General features: G+C 36.3%; 1 protein-coding gene across 4 annotated transcripts in view; it reads right to left on the bottom strand.

Moving 5' to 3' along the window:
- TSPAN8 (tetraspanin 8) overlaps positions 1–17,785 on the bottom strand; it is a 208,448-nt gene extending 190,663 nt beyond the window's left edge. For all 4 annotated transcript variants that reach the window (XM_077775210.1, XM_077775212.1, XM_077775213.1 and 1 more), the window contains exon 1: positions 17,701–17,785. The gene's annotated coding sequence lies outside the window, so the exon portion shown is untranslated. The remainder of the gene's footprint in view (positions 1–17,700) is intronic.
- Positions 17,786–18,216: the final 431 nt, after the last annotated feature.

The raw sequence follows: 18,216 nt of genomic DNA, 5'->3' as shown, positions 1-18,216 counted from the left end.
CATCATATTGAGGATGAACACAGTGAAATGCACCCTTTGGGACCCTCAAGTCAAAGCTTGATTCTAATGTTTGCTAGTTACATGTCCTGGAAAAATCATTAACCTCTCTGAGCCTCAACGCCCTCATTTGTAAGTTAAATAATCACAACAAATCCTACTTTACAGTGTTGTTTATAGAGTAAATGAGATCATATATATTTGAATTGTATCTTGAAAACTGTCAAGTTCTAAAACCAATAACAAATTTCATCATGATTATATCACAATTTGTTGAGACACTGCCTTCTCTCTCTAAATGGTATCCTTTTTTACCACAGTGATAAACCCAAGACCAAATATTGGTCTAACGAGGGCTTCTTTAAGCTAAGAAGGAGGGCTTGCTGCACTCTCTCCCTATGTTGTGCTATTGTACAAGGGTCCTCATCACTCTGAGTAGAATCAGCAGGATTGGTAGAAGTTGGATCAGCAGTGAGTCAGCTGCCCAGTTAGATTGATTTCCCCTTGTCTTAAAGACGGTGGTTAAATTAACAACTAAAGACGCTAAAATTAACAACTCAGGAAACAACAGATGCTGATGAGAATGTGGAGAAACAGGAACCCTCTTGCACTGTTGGTGGGAATGCAAACTGGTGCAGCCGCTCTGGAAAACAGTATGGAAGTTCCTCAAAAAAATTAAAAACAGAGCTACCTTATGACCCACCAATCGTACTACTAGGAATTTATCCAAAGGATACAGGAGTGATGATTCATAGAAGCACATGTACCCCAATGTTTATAGCAGTGCTTTCAACAATAGCCAAATTATGGAAAGAGACTAAATGTCCATCAACTGAATAGATAAAGAATATGTGGTTTATGTATACAATGGAATACTACTTGGCAATGAGAAAAAATGAAATCATGCCATTTGCAGCAACGTGAATGGAACTGGAAGGTATTATGCTGAGTGAAATAAATCAGTCAGAGGACAGATATCATATGTTTTCACTCATATGTGGAATTTGAGAAACTTAACAGAAGACCATGGGGGGAGGGAAGGGGAAAAAATAGTTACAAACAGAGAGGGAGGGAGGCAAACCATAGGAGACTCTTAAATATAGAGAACAAACTGAGGATTGATGGTGGGGGGTAAGGGTGATGGACATTAAAGAGGGTACTTGTTGGATGAGTACTGTGTGTTATGTAAGCAATGAACCATGGGAATCTACACCCAAAGCCAAGAGCACACTGTACACACTGNAAAAAAAAAAAAAAAAAAAAAACCTTTCCAAAAAAAAAAAAAAAAGGTGGTGGTTACAGTAGGACCCGTGAAATATTAAGGCATTTCTTCACTTCTACACATGTTCAGAAATGGCATCCACCCAGTTTCCCACATATTGTGCCCCTGTATTCAGGAGCTTTCCCCAAGGGCTAAGCCTTCCAAACTGGCTCCTTTTACAGTTGGGGTGAAGTCTGTATTGTTTGTTTTGGCATGTCTGTGCAGTCCATCTGCTATGTGAGAAGTGTGGAATAGAAGGTGGCTAAGGTGTTCTGCAAAGCCCCCTTGTCCCTTCTTTACTCCCGTAAAGCAAAAGTCTAATTATGGATACCTCTATTATAAACATTCTTCCATCCCACTGACCATGACAAGAGGAATTCACTTGACTCTTATGATGTAGTCTCTAACCTCAGTGTCACCCCTAAACCTCACCCCTAAACGTGTCAGCTTTCCCATGCCTCATAATAACTTCTTGTGAAATCTTCAACATCCAACTCAAACTTACTCTACTAAAATCTCTTTTGGTATTCTCCACAAACTAAGTCTACTTCCATTTTACAGGGAAAACCAGTGACTTAAGACACCAACTCTCTAAACTTCCCACTGTCTACTCACCAGTGCATCTATATCCATAACCATTATACGATCCTCCCCTCGCGGCCCAAGGAATTAAGTTACCTTCTGCCTGAACAGAGCCTAATCTACATACTACATCCTAGGACTCTCTATGTTCAGTCACAATTAAGTTCAGAAGAAAGCAAAGGAAAACACAAAATGATAGTGGCCTAAGCAGAACAGAAATTTATTTCTCTTTTACAAAAATTAAGACTAGGCCTACATAAGCAAATCAGGGCTATTATAATACTTCCACAAACATCAGAGATACGGCTCCTTCTTAAACATGCGTCTTCATTATTCTCAACATATGGCTTCCACCTCATGGTCCAAGATAACAACTGAAGCTCCAGCCAATATGTATGCATTCCAGTCAATACACACAACATCAACCTTCCTTCCAATGTATTCTTCAAATGGACAATTATGAACCCAGCTAAAATTTAAGGAAGAATTGCTATCACGAGAGAAGTAACAGTCTCTACCACAATCCTCTCCTGCCTTCTCATTCTCATCATGTTCACATTTTCTCTCCCCTATAGCCTTTAGTTTCCCCTCCCTAGTGAATCTTTCCCTTGGCCATTTGAGCATCTTCCTAAACCTGTGTCTCTCTAACTACAGCTCTGCTTTTCACCACCAAGAATTGTGAAGATCTTACTCATTGTCTTTACTTCCTTGCAGTATTCACTTCTCAACACACAAGAGTCTCACTTCTGCTCCTGTTGTTGGTTGAATTGTGTCCCCCAAACATGCTGAAATCCTAACTCCAGTACCTGTGAATGTGACCTTAGTGGGAAATACCATCTTTGAGGACATAATCGAGTTAATACAAGGTCATACTGGATACAAGGTCATCTCTAAATCCAGTAACTTATGACCCTATGAGAAGGTCATGTGAAGCCACAATGACACTGAGACACACGTAAGGAATTCCACCACCTCATGAGGAGGGAAGCAGAGACTGGAGTCATGCAACAGCAAGCCAAGGAACACCAAAGATTGTCGGCAAGCCCCAAAAGCCAGAAAGAGGCAAGGCAGGACCTTCCCCTAGAGTCTGCATGGCCCTGTTGACCCCTTGGTTTCAGACTTCTAGCCTCTAGACTCCTTTTTCTTTAGATTTTTATTTATTAATGTTTATTTTNAGACTATCTTTCAAGTGTCAAAAGATAAAGAAATGATTCCTTCAATTGAAACCACAGAGTCTGAGACATAGCAAGGGAGGAAGGAAGGGAGGGAGGGAGAGAGAGAGCTGGGGGGTGGGGGTGGGGGGCAGAAAGAGAGAGAGAAAGAGAATCCCAAACAGGTTCCATGCTGTCAGCACAGAGCCCATCGTTGGGCTTGAACTCACGAATGGTGGGATAATAACCTAAGCCAAAACCAAGAGTTGGAGGCTTACACGACTGAGCCACCCAGGCACCCTTAGCCTCTAGACTTCTAATTTATTCTTTCCAGTGAGCAGATAAATTTCTATCATTTTAAGCTACTGAGTTTGTGGTTCTTTGTTACAACAACCCTCACAAACTATTATCACAAACTATCACTCCACTGAAACAGCCCTTGTCAACGTCATAAAGGTCTCTGTTGTTAAACCCAGAGGACAATTTTCAAGTCTTATTTATCTGATGTCTCTCTATTATATTTGATGACATTGTTTACTCCCTGCCCTTAAAATCCTTCTGCCTCTGACTTTTGGGTAGTACTCTCTACTGCTTTCTTCACAACCTTCCTTAAATCTGTGCCTTGGACCCTTTATATTCTTGTTACCTACTTCCAATTTAATATGTTAACAGAGCCAAAATGCACCTAATTCTCCCATCCTCTCCCAAATTCCCAGTGAAATAAGCAGAATAATATAACATTTTAATATACTATTTATTTATGTATTTGGCAAATATTATGTGTCAATTACATTCAGGTAATGTAATTACAAATACAGGTGCCAGGTTCCTGGAGATACAGAGATGAGCAAGGTAGACTAAGTACCTGACCTCACAGAGCTTTCGTCCTTGAAGGGATATGATAATAAATAACATGTTATTTATTATATATAATAAATATATGTAATATATGTAAATAAAAATATATGTAATATATTTATTATATACAATATAATAATAAATAATAATGAGACATTGTTATTAAATAATAATGACAATTAGAGTATGATATATGACATAAAGGAAACAAATAGGATGACGAGATAGAACAGGAGTCAGCAAATTTTTTCTGCAAAGGGCCCTATCAGTAAATGGTTTCACAGGCCATATGGACTCTGCTAGAACTCTTCCTTCACTCTGATACTGCAGCACAAAAACAAATATAGAGAATACATAAGAGAGTGGGTGTGGCTGCGTTTCAGTAAAATTTCATGTATAAAAGTAGGCAGCAAGCCAGAGTTAGCCATAGTTCTGTTGCCAATCATTGAAAGAGGGAAAGCTGGGTAGGTCACTTTAGATTTAAAGGTCAACCCAGAAAAGCCTCTCTGAAGAGACAGCACTTGTGCCTGAGAGAAGGGGCCACACCTACTTTCCTCAGCCCATGACAACAAACAAAGGTTTTACTCTTACCTTGTTAGGGTCTGAAAGCTTTGAAGGACTATCTACAGAATCTATAAAATGCATAGCTCCAAATGCTGGGAAAGCATCAACTCCTGCATCTCCAGTGTGGGAATTTGCAGAAAGAAAGATCGCTCAACTTATGACATTATTTAGCAGTTTTAAAGAGGGTCCAGGGATCTGAAACACTCGATAAAAATTTCTCTTTAAACAGACTTACTGAAAGAAATGGAGGAAAACATCACAATATCTTTTATCTGTATTCTAAGCAAGAAGTGAAAATATATTATATGAAATATATCTAAAGGTGCAAACATTGATTTATTCGAAATCATTATCATAAAGGCACCACATTTTATAAGAGATTACTAGAAAAAAATTGAATCAGTGAATTTGTTTAAAACATGTAAAAAGCAAGAGATATGGAGAACAAATCCAAGAGATACAATTTACTTATAATACAGACTATGTAGAAATAGAACATATAAAGATAAAGAAAAATCATTAATTGTAGAATAAGTTTTCCTTTAGCTGAGAAGGCTTGTTTCTTTAGCCCCAATGAATTAATGAGCACCAGATCAAATTTATGTGGAAAGAAACAAAGCTGGACATTCACTGATGAAATTCCTGAATTTGAGGGCTTTAGGAAAGGAAAACCAGAATAGGGAATGGGAAGTGGGAAACTAGAGAAAATGCAAAAAGAGAGAAGTATTTAGAAACAGACATCTCTACAGTTCTAACTGCTCCAAATACTTTTAAAGACAAAGATTGTGATCCCAGGATTCTGTACGCATGCAAACTATTATTCACATCCAAGGGTTCAAAGATCTGATACAGATTCAAGAAGTATATCACTCCTGTGAAATAATTACTTTGAGAAGTACTCCAGCCAACTGAGACCCGAATAAAAGCATTTTCAAAATGGAAAAGGCATGACAAAAAAATGAATGAAAAACTGTGACAGGTTTTCAAATAGGCAACCTTATCTCCCTTCTCCCAAGCTCTTCAGTAATGTGGACTTGATGCTTTACAACGAAGAAGTAGAATCAATTTCTCCACCCTCTTGCATCTGGGTTACACCTGTGACCACTTCGACTGGTAGAAACACAACATTCTGCTCGTTTGGACATAGCCCTTATCTGACCCTGGGGCTTCTGCTCCCTTCCTCTCCCTGCTCTGAGCTGCATGTTGGAAAGATCAGTGGTTCTGCTGGAGAGAAGCCACATGGAGGAGCATGAAGCACCTCAGATATCTTGGCAGTTCTACGGATTATCTAACTTTTTAATTGTTGCCATTCTCGTGTGTGAGTGTCAATTTTCAAGTATCCAGGTTGAGCTCTGTTCAAATGCTTTTTAGTTATTTTAGTTAACCCCTTCTGTGAATTGTCTCTGTATAGTCTTTGCTCATTCTTCTACTGGATTACCTGGCTTTTTATCAATGGTTTGCAGGATTTTCTTATAGTTTCCTTCTTTATTGGTTGTTCAAATCCCAAATATTTTCTCTCATTCTGTCTATTGTATCCTACACAAAATAGAAATCTTTTATTCTGATGTCATCAATTACAGCAATTTCTTTCTTTATGGTCTGTGCTTTTTTTCACCTAATTTAAAAAATACTTTCCCATTCTATTGTTACAAAGATATTCTCCAACATTCTTAATAATAGTCGTTTTTATATTTTATAGTTTTGTCTTTTTACTTTTAGATCTCTATTTCAGTGGGAGATTATTTTTGTGTTATTTTGTGGTGTAAGCTTTGGCCTATTTTTCTCCAAATATTTTGCCAGGTTTCACAATACTGTTTATTGAATAATTTACCATTTCTCAATTATCTACCAACAATTCACCAAAACCCCCTATACACATAGATTTATTTTAGATTCTATTACATTTGATATCTACTTGGAATCTTTACTATCAATATCATATTATTACAGCTTGCTAACATATCTCAGTATTTGGAAGGATATTTCCCCATATGCTTTTGAACAACTGTTTTAGCTATGTATGCATTTGTTAAATGCTCACTTCACTTCTATTGCATTCTTCATTTTAGCTTAATTAAGTTTATGGTTTAATTGGGGAAGAATTTATATCTTTACAATATTAAATCTTCCCTCCACAAGTATTGTATTTCTTCCTAGTCTGAACTACTTTTATGTCCTTTTATAATGTTTTAAAATGTTCTCCATAATAAATTTTGCATCCTAGATACTTACAGCTTTCCTTCTGGCTACTGTAAATATCACATTATGGTCTATTCCATTTTCTAGTGTGTATTGGCATAAAAGAATTCTATTGATTGTTACTTATTGATTTTTGCTCAAGCAACAGCACTGAACTTTTTTTTTTCAGCCTTAAAAGCCTAGCTGTTGATTCTCAGTGTGTGTGTGTGTGTGTGTGTGCGCACGCGTGTGTGTGTAAATAATTAAATCGTCTACACATACTGACAGTTTTGTCTCTTCCCTTATGGTCTTATCCCTTATTTCTTTTATTTCTCATATTTCATTGGCCAGGACATCCAGTTCTTCACTGAACAGAAAGGGTCATAGCAGACTTCCCTGTTTGTTAGCGACCTTAAAGGGAAGGCTTCTAAGGTTTCTCATTAAGTATGATGTTTGAAAATTTTTACCATATCTGCCACTTAGGCAATACAATGTCTAATGGTGTTATTATTAATAAAGAAATTGAAAACCCCATTTTGAGAGACAGAATTTCTTGCCAGTATAACACTGAGCTCCAAACTAAACTCAGTGTTTGAACACATTACGCCAACTTCACATAGTTTTAATTGTGCTTTTACCTCCCAGGCTTTCTCATTTCCCTTTGCCAAATTTTAACCACGGCTATAGAGTAGAAGTATTAGTTAACCATCTGAAAAAGGACTAAAATGATTTACAATTATCATATTATAATATAGTTGTACAAGTTCTGTACTACTGTATATGAAGTATATAATCAATGAAACTGATTCTTATTACTATAGATTAAGTTTTTACTTAATGTATTTTTAATGAAGATGAGTGTTTGAATCTTATCTCTACCCAGGAACTAACTAGCTATGTGGTTTTAGACAAATTACCTAATCTCTGAACTCACTTTCTCCTTCTATAAAATGTGGATTATAAATATATTGGCTTATAGAGTTGTTCTAATAGGATTAATTGTGCTTACTTACCTCATAAGATTCTTGTGAGAATTGTATACTCTAGTGATTACAGCTCTTTCAATGCTTGACATAAAGCTACTGTTACTATTTTACAAACAGTTTATTTGAATCTCACAAAAACTCTAAGAGGCAGGCAAAGCCTCTATGAATAAGTATTTTTTAATGTATTTTACTAATGAGGAAAGTGGAATTAAATTTATAGACAGAGCTAATATTCAGTAAACACACCATGGTACATTCCTGTCAGGTGTTAAAATGTTGAAGTACTTCCATGAATTCACTGTTAACGACTCTCCTCTCCTATTCTCCAGCTATTCTCCCCTACTCTCCACCATAGTTTTAATGCATAAGCTTCTTATAAATACAAAATGTAAGAGAATCCTGAAAAAGAAAAGAATGTCTGTATTGCCTTCCTACTGATAGAATTGAATCAACCAAATAATGTTTTAAAGTATAATATAGCAAAGGCTGAACATTATTAGAAATACATATGTGCCATATTTATAATATTATTTATGTTTTTAAAAAAACTGAATGTTTTACAACAAAATATGAAGCTATTATTACTTTTTTAGTTGCTGTTATATCAAAGCCTTGGCAACATCCTACAAAGGCAGTCAGGATCATGGTAACACTCCCCAATTTAGTTGTCTATCTTAATTTTGAAAAGTATTGTATTTTTGGCACAGGATTCAAGAGAAATTCTGGAATAAAAAAAAAATAAGGGCACTTGGGTGGCTCAGTCAGCTAAGTGTCCGACTTTGGCTCAGGTCAAGATCTCTCGTGGGTTCAAGCCCTGTGATGGGCTCTGTGCTGACAGCTCAGAGCCTGGAGCACGCTTCAGATTTCCTCCCTCTCTCTCTTCCCCTCTCTCACTTGCACTCCATCTCTCTCTGTCTCTCAAAAATAAATAAATGTTAAAAAATTTTTTTTAAAAGGAAAAGATAAAAACACATTGCTATGCTTAAAACTTTGAATATTAAAAAGCTTTTGGGGGCACCTGGGTGGCTCAGTCAGTTGAACATTCTACTCTTGATTTCAGTTTAGGTCATAATCCCAGGGTGGTGGGATGGAGCCCTGCATCGCTGGGTTCCACACTGAGCATGGAGCCTACTTAAGACTTAAGACTTTCTCTCTCTCTCTCTCTCTCTCTCTCTCTCCCCCTCTTTGCCACTCTCCCTCTCTTGTGATCTTTCCCTCTAAACTTTTGTAGAAGTTTTAAAATATAAATCTACTATAATAGAAAGTAGCCAGAGCTAATTCAGAGACCCTCAGTTATTACAAGACAGTAAGCAGCATAGGCCAACCTCTTGTGAATTTCATGTCAATTTCATTGGGCACTATAGCCTTTGGGCACTTTCACTTCCATAGAAGTGAAATTTAAAACTAAGTTGTTTCATTAATGAGAGATTCTTATTACATCATTTTAAAGAGTTTATAAGAGGTAAATAAATAAATATACATATATTAATATTCACAGGTGGCCCTGAGATTACCACAGTTTTGAGTTCCAAAATTCTATGAGCTTGAAACTTACAAACTTGGAACCCAGAATAACTTTTCTCACTGTAATAATTTTCTACTTTATTTTCTAGTCCCTTGCATATATATCATCTCCACTTGAAACTGTAAATCCTTTCAAATCAAGGCCCACATCATATTCCTCATATTTCTTTACAAGGCCTATCACAACTTATAATAAATGGCAGGTATTAACTATAAAATAAATTAATAGACGAACTGATAAACTAACAAAAGAAACTGATTGATGATGCAATTTCTAGGCCAGCCCAACTTCATTTCCCAATTAAATTCAAAAAATATTTACTGATCATTTACTCTGAGTCACACAATTTGTTATAAAAGTACAAGAACTATAATACCAAATATAATACCAATGTAATCTCAGATCATCTAATCAGCATTCACTATGAGTCGGTATTTTTAAAATGCATTTTGAGTTTCCACATCTTTGAAGTGGAAAAACATAGTCTTGTTAGTTCCTTATTTGATATTCAATATTTCCATAGAAGAAAGCAACTTTCCACATTTTCAGCTACTCTTCAGAAAACACACATACGTACACCACATATGCACATACACACAAACATACACACACACACACACACATACACATACACACACTGAAAACTAAGGGAAAAGGGTGCAAAACAAAAAGGCACCTATTGATTAAGCCCCCCACCTCTATTAATAGTAACATCTAGTAGTTCAGGCCAAAAAAGTTGGGGTCAACTTTGATTCTCCTCTTTCCCNTCATCTAATCAGCATTCACTATGAGTCGGTATTTTTAAAATGCATTTTGAGTTTCCACATCTTTGAAGTGGAAAAACATAGTCTTGTTAGTTCCTTATTTGATATTCAATATTTCCATAGAAGAAAGCAACTTTCCACATTTTCAGCTACTCTTCAGAAAACACACATACGTACACCACATATGCACATACACACAAACATACACACACACACATACACATACACACACTGAAAACTAAGGGGAAAGGGTGCAAAACAAAAAGGCACCTATTGATTAAGCCCCCCACCTCTATTAATAGTAACATCTAGTAGTTCAGGCCAAAAAAGTTGGGGTCAACTTTGATTCTCCTCTTTCCCTCACATCCCACATCGAACCCATCAGAAAATGTTAGCTCCACAAACTGGCCTAATCTACAGTGATAGAGATCAGAATAGTCATTATTTCTGGGAAGTTGCTGAGGTTATTGACTGAAAAGTCACCAAAAAAATGTTAGGAGAACTGAAATGTTCTGTAGTTTGATCTGGGTGGTGGTTGCAAGGATGTATGAACATGTTAAAATCCATGTAACTGTTTACTTGAAATTTATGAATTTTACTGTAAATAGATCATACTTAAAATAAATATTCATATGTGTATAATATATATTGCTGGTGCTTTGGAAGGGTCCAAAAGACTGGAGTATTCAATCACAAAATGGACTCTTTGAAAAGATTAAGCATGTGATTCATAGATTACCCCTGAGTCACCTCAATTAAAGCCAAAAATTGGGATGGGATTACCTAGGAAAGACCTATGGAAGAGCCTCTCGTCTAATGGAATAAATCCCAAGACACACACAAGAGGTGCATAAGACTCAAAAATTTTATAAAAGCAAAACCAGTTTGGACTGGAAAAGACAGAGGACAAAGGAAGAAGGCTGCCAAACTCCCAAAATTCTAGAAACAGAAAACAGTCTGATAAAACTTCTCAGCTGCAAGCCCATACTACTCTTCATGAAAAAGTAAGGATGGCTTCCATAAACACAAAGACCTTGAAACATAATGCTATTTGCCCACTAGATTCAAAGTGACTTGGGACTGGTGACTCCTTTTTCCTTCCATTTTTTCTCTTTTGGAAAGGGAATGCCTGTGACTATACCCCTCCCATGACTATATTTTTTAGAGCAGCTAACTTATTTCTGGAATATCATAGGCTCACAAATAGAGAGGAATTGTGCCTTAGGATGGATTACAACCAGAGCCTATACTATATACTGTTAGATTATGAGACCTGAGACTTTTGAGTAAGTGAGATTTAGATGAGGTTGTCTGGACTTTGAGAGTTACTGCTGTGACTAGTTGAGGTGTTGGGGGATGTGGGGATTGGAAGAATACACTTTGTATGTAAGACAGACCTGAATCTTTGAGGACAGAGGATGGACTCTGGTAGGTAAAATAATGGCTCTCCAAAAACATCCATATCTTAATACCCCAAATCTGTGAATATGTCACCTTTCATGGCAAAAGGGACCCTGCAGGTGTGATTAAGTTAAAGACCTTCAGATAGAAAGATTATCCTGGAGTATCCATGTGGGCCCAAAGTAACTATGAGAATCTTTATAAGTGGAAGAAGGAGATCAGAGAGAGTGAGAAAGAGAAGGATTTGAGAATTGAGAAAAGAACCAAACAACACAAGTGGCTTCTGGAGGCTGGAAAAAAAAACAAGGAAATAGATTATCTCCTAGAGCTTCCAAAAGGAATGCAATCTCACTGACCTCTTGATTTTAGCCCAGTGGGATTTCTGACCTACAGAACTATAAGATAATAAATTTGTATTGGTTTAAACTAGTAAATTTGTAGAAATTCATTATAGCACAAATATACACACCTACAGTTTATTTTATGTCTGACAAAGCAATCCTATTAAAACATAAGTCAGATCTATCACTTCTCTGTTTACACCCTCCAGGCCAGTAGCTGCTTTCCTTCTGACACAGAGGAAAGACTTTAGATCCATCTTCAAGACTATTCAATCTACTCCTCACCTTACCCTCCATACCCTCCTGACATCTCATCTCCTCTGCTCCACTTTTCCCCTTCTCACTGCCCCCCATCATGTCCTATAGGTTCCTTTTTACTTCTAGGCCCATCAGAGCCCATCTGTTTAAAATACTTTTTCCCCACATCCCTTGCCCAGATATTCCCATGTCTCTCTTTCTCAACTTTTTCAGGTCTTTGCTCAAATGTCACCTCTAGGTAGGCTTTTCTTTACCATCTTATTTAAGAGACATTCCCTACCCCGAACCCCTAACACTATCTACTCTCCTTTTCAGCTTTACTTTACTTCTTTTTTTTCATAATACTAATCACCCACTCCCACCGCATACTATCTTTTATTTTGTTCACTGTCTCTCTTCTCCCAAAAGAATTAAAGCTTCCTCAGAACCAAACACCACCTTATACCTAGCAAGCTCTCAATAAATGATTGTGATATAAAAGAAGAAAATATATTATCTTCAGCAACTATGACAGAACTTCCACAGGAACTTTCTAAGCATTTTGTGGGCAAAAGGCAGGTCTCATATTGCTTATGGAACTGTCTCTTCCCCGAGCTCAGGACTAAACATGAGGAGACATAAAATACATACTTATAGCATTTTTTATTTTTTGTGATAAAATACACATAACATAAAATTTGCCACCCTAACTATTTTTAAGTGTATAGTTCTATGAAATTAGTACATTCACATTATTGTACAACCATCACCACTATCCACACCCAGAATTTTTTCATCTTCCCAAACTGAAACCATATACTTATTAAACAGTAACTCTTAATCCCCTCATCGCCCAGCCTCTGATGACAGTCATCTTATTTTCTGTCACTCTGAATTTGACTGTGCTAGGTACCTCATGTAAGTGAAATCATATAATGTTTGTCCTTTGTGACTGGCTTATTTCGCTTAGCATAACACTCTCAAGTTTCATCCATGTATTGTAGCATGTGTGAGAACTTCCTTCCTTTTTTAAAGAAAAAAATTTATTTGAGAGAGAGAGAATCTTAAGCAGTCTCCGTACTCAGTGCATAGTCTGACATGGGGCTTGATCCCACAACTCTGGGATCATGACCTAAGCCAAAACCGAGTCAGATGATCAAATGACCGAGCCACCGAGATGCGCTAAGAATTTCCTTCCTTTTTAAGCTTGAATAATATCCCATCATATGTATACACCATGTTTTGTTTCTTCATTCATCTATTGATGAACACTTGGTTTTCTCCTACCTTTTGGCTATTATGAATAGTGTTACTATTAACATGGATCCATAAATATCTAGACCAGTCCCAGCTTATATTTATTTTGGGTATATACACAGAACTGGAATTGCTGGATCATGTGATAATTCTATGTTCAGTTATTTGAGGAAGTACCATACTGTTTTCTACAATGACTGTACCATTTTACATTCCCACTTACAATGTACAAGGGTTTCAATTTCTCTATACTTTTGTCAGCATTTATTATTTGTGTTTCTCTGGATTTTTTTAATAGTAGGCAAATTAACGTGTGTGAAGGTCTATCTCATTGTGGTTTTGATTTGCATTTCCCTAGTGATTAGTGATGATGAACATCTTTTCAAGTACTTATTCATTATTTATATACTTTTTTAAGAAATGTCTATTCAAGTCCTTGAACCACTTTTTAATTACATAGCCTTGTTGTTGTTTAGTTGTAGGAGTTCTTCCCATATTCTGGATATCAATCCCTTGTCAGATATGTGATTTGCAAAAACTTCCTCCCACTCCATGGATTGCTTTTTCATTGTATTGATAGTAGCCTTTAATGTGCAGAAGTTTTTAATTTTGATGAAATTTGACTTAGTTTGTGTGTAAGTCTCCTATGGCTCTGGTGTCATATTAAAGAAATCTCTGCCAAATCCAATGTCACAAAGCCTTTGGTCTATGTTTTCTTCTAAGAGCTTCAGCCTCTTATGTTTGGGTCTTTGATCCATTTCAAGTTAATTTTAATACACGGTATAAGGTAAGGGTCCAAACTTCATTCTTTTCCATGTGGCTATCTAGTTTTCCACCACCATTTGTTGACTGCCCTTAACCCACTGAATGGTCTTGGCACTCAGGGCATTTTAGTTAAGTAACTTTATAATGAATTCTGCTATAAGTATTGTCTAATGAAATTACAGTTTATTACATTAATTTTAAATTCACTTCTTCTTTTGAATGAATACAAGCAGTACACCTCTGTGAAGAAAGCAGAAAATCACTGCACTTGCTTCTTCATACACAAACTTCTAAAATTATTTCCCTCTGAAAGGTGTACTACATTTCATTATATTTCACCTGTAACTAATAGATATAGAAAACTTTTGAAGAATATAATAAAGTAGAATACAAAAGAAATAAAATCTACCTAGAATGGAGAAAATGAAGAGTAATAAGTCAGTGGTTCTGAATTCCTAGATTAGTTAGACTCTTAGTTCTTCAAGGTCAATGCAAGAGTTATATTGATTTTGTGTTCTCCTTCTTAAATTTCTTATGCTCCACCATTCACTCCCATACTTCCCTCTTATTATCTGCAGAAGATCTCATTAACCTTATCAATTATAACCCAATACATTTTAGTCAGTAGGTTATCTAAAAGGAAGTAGAGGGCCATATAGAGCTTATAAAAATAAAACTATGGTAATGAAACTAGATCGATATTATTCATAGTTTTTAGTGTCTACTCGATATTTGTATGCAATTAACCAAAATTACAGACAAAAGTAGTAGTGGTGATAGGAATAGTAGAAATAGAGGAAGCTAACATTCATTGAATGCCTACAATGTGCTGAGGACTTAATAATAAATTTCATTTAATCCTCAAAATAACTATATGAGATAGGTACTGTTATTAACACACTTTGGAGTTGAAAAGACTGAACCTTAGAAAGGATTTTATACTCACCCAAGTCATGGACCAACTGGAAGAGACAATCTTGAAGTCCAAAGCCTGTGCCCTTACCAGTTACACCAATACTTCACAACCTTTTATCAGTCAAGTAAAATATTCATTGTTTAAAATATTTGTATACAAATCTATTTCTGTGATTATTTACTTATATTTTTCTTTAAAATCAACTTCTTTTTTTTAAAAAGCATCTTTTTAATGACACAAAAAAAGTAGAGAGAAAAACTCTAATGATACATAAATACCTACCGAGACTCTGAGTATGAATCCTGTTCCTCTTCTTTAGAATGAAAGGTTCGTTTTTGCTTTTGTTTCCCTTGCCTCTGGATACATGTCTAGTAAGAAGTTGCTGCAGCTGAGATCAAAGAGGTTGCTGCTTGTTTTCTCCTCTAAGATTTTGATGGTTTCCTTTCTTACATTTAGGTCTTTGATCTATTTTGAATTTATTTTTGTGTATGGTATAGGAAAGTGGCCCAGGTTCATTCTTCTACATGTTTTCCCAGTTTTCCCAACAACATTTTTTGAAAAGACTGTCTTTTACCATTGGATAGTTTTTCCTGCTTTGGAAGATTAGCTGGCCATATATTTGTGGGTCCATTTCTGGGTTCTCTATTCTGTGAATTATTGGGACCTCATCAAGATAAAAAGCTGCTGCACAGCAAAGGAAACAATCAACAAAACTAAAGGACAACCAACAGAATGGGAGAAGATATTTGCAAATGACATATCAGATAAAGAATTAGTATCCAAAATCTATAAAGAACTTACCAAACTCAATACCCAAAAAGCAAATCCAGTGACAAAATGGGCAAAAGACATGAATAGACACTTCTCCAAAGAAGACATCCAGATGGCTAACAGACACATGAAAAAATGCTCAACATCACTCATCATCAGGGAAATACAAATCAAAACCACAAGATACCACCTCACACCTGTCAGAATGGCTAAAATTAGCAACTCAGGCAACAACAGATGTTGGGAAGGATACAGAGAAATGGGAACCCTTTTGCACTGCAGGTGGGAATGCAAACTGGTACAGCCACTGTGGAGAACGGTATGGAGATCCCTCAAAAAATTCAAAAGAACTACCATACGACCCAGCAATTGCACTACTAGGTATTTATCCAAAGGATAAATGCTGATTCAAAGAGGCACATACACCCCAATGTTTAAAGCAGCACTATGAACATTAGCCAAATTATGCAAAAAACCCAAATATTCATCAACTAATGAATGAATAAAGAAAATGTGGTATATATACATACCACACACACATATACACATACACACACAATAGAATATTACTCAGCCATCAAAAAGAATGAATACTCACCATTTGCAACAACTTGGATGGGACTAGAGTGTATAATGCTAAACAAAATAAGTCAGAGGAAGACAAATATATGATTTCATTCATATATGGAATTTAAGAAACAAACAGATGAACATATGGGAAAGGAAGAAAAAATAAGATAAAAAGAGAGAGGGAGACAAACCATAAGACACTGTTAAATATAGAGAATAAACTGAGAGGGCTGAAGGGGAGATAGGTGGGGAGATGATAAATGAGTGATGAGCATTAAGGAGGGCACTTATTGGGATGAGCACTGGGTGATATATATAAGTGATGAATCACTAAATTCTACTTCCTGAAACCAATATTTCAGTATGTGTTAACTAACTTGAATTAAAATAAAAATAAATAAATAATAAAAGTGTTCCCCACAAAATAAAATAAAAGATTCAAAGTGTTCAAAAGATATCATAAATGTAATTAACACAAAACAAGACTGTGTTTTAAAGTAATTAGAAGAATTGAAAGAAAACGCAAAAACAATGATTTACCCACCATCTAATTGAATGCTCTTTAACGCCTATGATCATATTAAACAGACTGCGGAATCATTTACTATTCCCTCATGGTAGCTGCCCCTTACCTTGGGGAAACAATATATTGCTTTGTATTGTGCCTGAATGTGCTATTTACACCAATAACAAGTTAACTCTCCTACCAAACAGTCACATAAGTGAGGTGTCTACAAGAAGAAGATTCTCAAGGTCCTCTTGCCTACTGTAAACAACAGTTGAAGGAAGAGTCCGGTGGAGGGAAGAGACAAGTCAATTTGCAAAGTCACTGATAAGAGATGGTAAATAGGTGTAATAGAAGGTTCAATCCTCTTTAAAAACAAATAGAGGGGTGCCTAGGTGGCTCAGTCGGTTGAGTGTCCAACTTCAGCTCAGGTTATGATCTCACGGTTCATGGGTTTGAGCCCCTTGTAGGGCTCTGTGCTGACCCCTAGCTCAGAACCTGAAGCCTGCTTCAGATTCTGTGTCTCCCTCTCTCTCTCTGACTGTCCCTGCGCATGCTCCCTCTCTCAGAAATAAATTTTAAAAATTAAAAAAAATTTTAAATAATAAAAAAATAAAGCCTCGGGGCACCTGGGTGGCTTAGTTGGTTAAGCGACCGACTTCGGCTCAGGTCATGATCTCATGGTTCGTGGGTTTGAGCCCCACGTCAGGCTCTGTGCTGACAGCTAGCTCAGAGCCTGGAGCCTGCTTCAGATTCTGTATCTCTCTCTGACCCTCCCCTGCTCATGCTGTATCTCTCTCTCTCAGAAATAAGTAAAACATTAAAAATAATAAATAAATAAATAAATAAATAAATAAAGCCTAAATTTAAGAGGAAAAATATGTAACACATATTGTAATAAGATTTTGTGAATAAGAAATAATTTTCAAATCTATACTTTTATCTTCACAGTGTCCCTGTTGTTAATTTCTTAGACATCATATCTTCAATCTAAATATAAAAGTATGCTAAAAATTTAACAAAAGAAAGGCAATTTATTTTAAAAACTGAAGTTAGTATTGAAATAAATACCTGTGAATTTCTGTCCTCAAGGCTGACCCATGTGCCAGACTGAGAAATGCAAGACTGCTCTGCGCTCTGCCCTCAAAGCACCTTACATCTCCACCCATGAAGTGAGCCACCAGAAATTCTACTGTCAGTTGAATTCAGTTGAATTTCAGTTATGAATGATAATCAGCTTCATCTTTAAATGGCATTTTAAGGGCCACCTGGGTGGCTCAGTCAGTTAAGCATCTGACTTTGGCTCAGGTCATCATCTCACAGTCAGTGGGTTTGAGTCCCACATCAGGCTCTGTGCTCAGAGCCTGGAGCCTGCCTCAGATTCTGTATCTCCCTCTCTCTCTTTGCCCCTCCTCCACTCACACTATGTCTCTCTCTCAAAAAGAAAATAAACATTAAAAAAAAATTTTTTAAGGCATTTTAAGCACTTGCATGTGTTGAAGACTGTAAAAAAATATACAGAAAAAATAACACATAGAAAACGAACACTAACTAATCCTAAAATTTTTTTCTAATAGTTAAATGATT

This window comes from Crocuta crocuta, unplaced genomic scaffold, assembly GCF_008692635.1.
Source record: "Crocuta crocuta isolate KB4526 unplaced genomic scaffold, BGI_CrCroc_1.0 scaffold97, whole genome shotgun sequence".
NCBI lineage: Eukaryota > Metazoa > Chordata > Mammalia > Carnivora > Hyaenidae > Crocuta > Crocuta crocuta.
The sequence above is the reverse complement of the archived record's forward strand: the minus strand, read 5'-3'. Positions and strand labels throughout refer to the sequence as shown.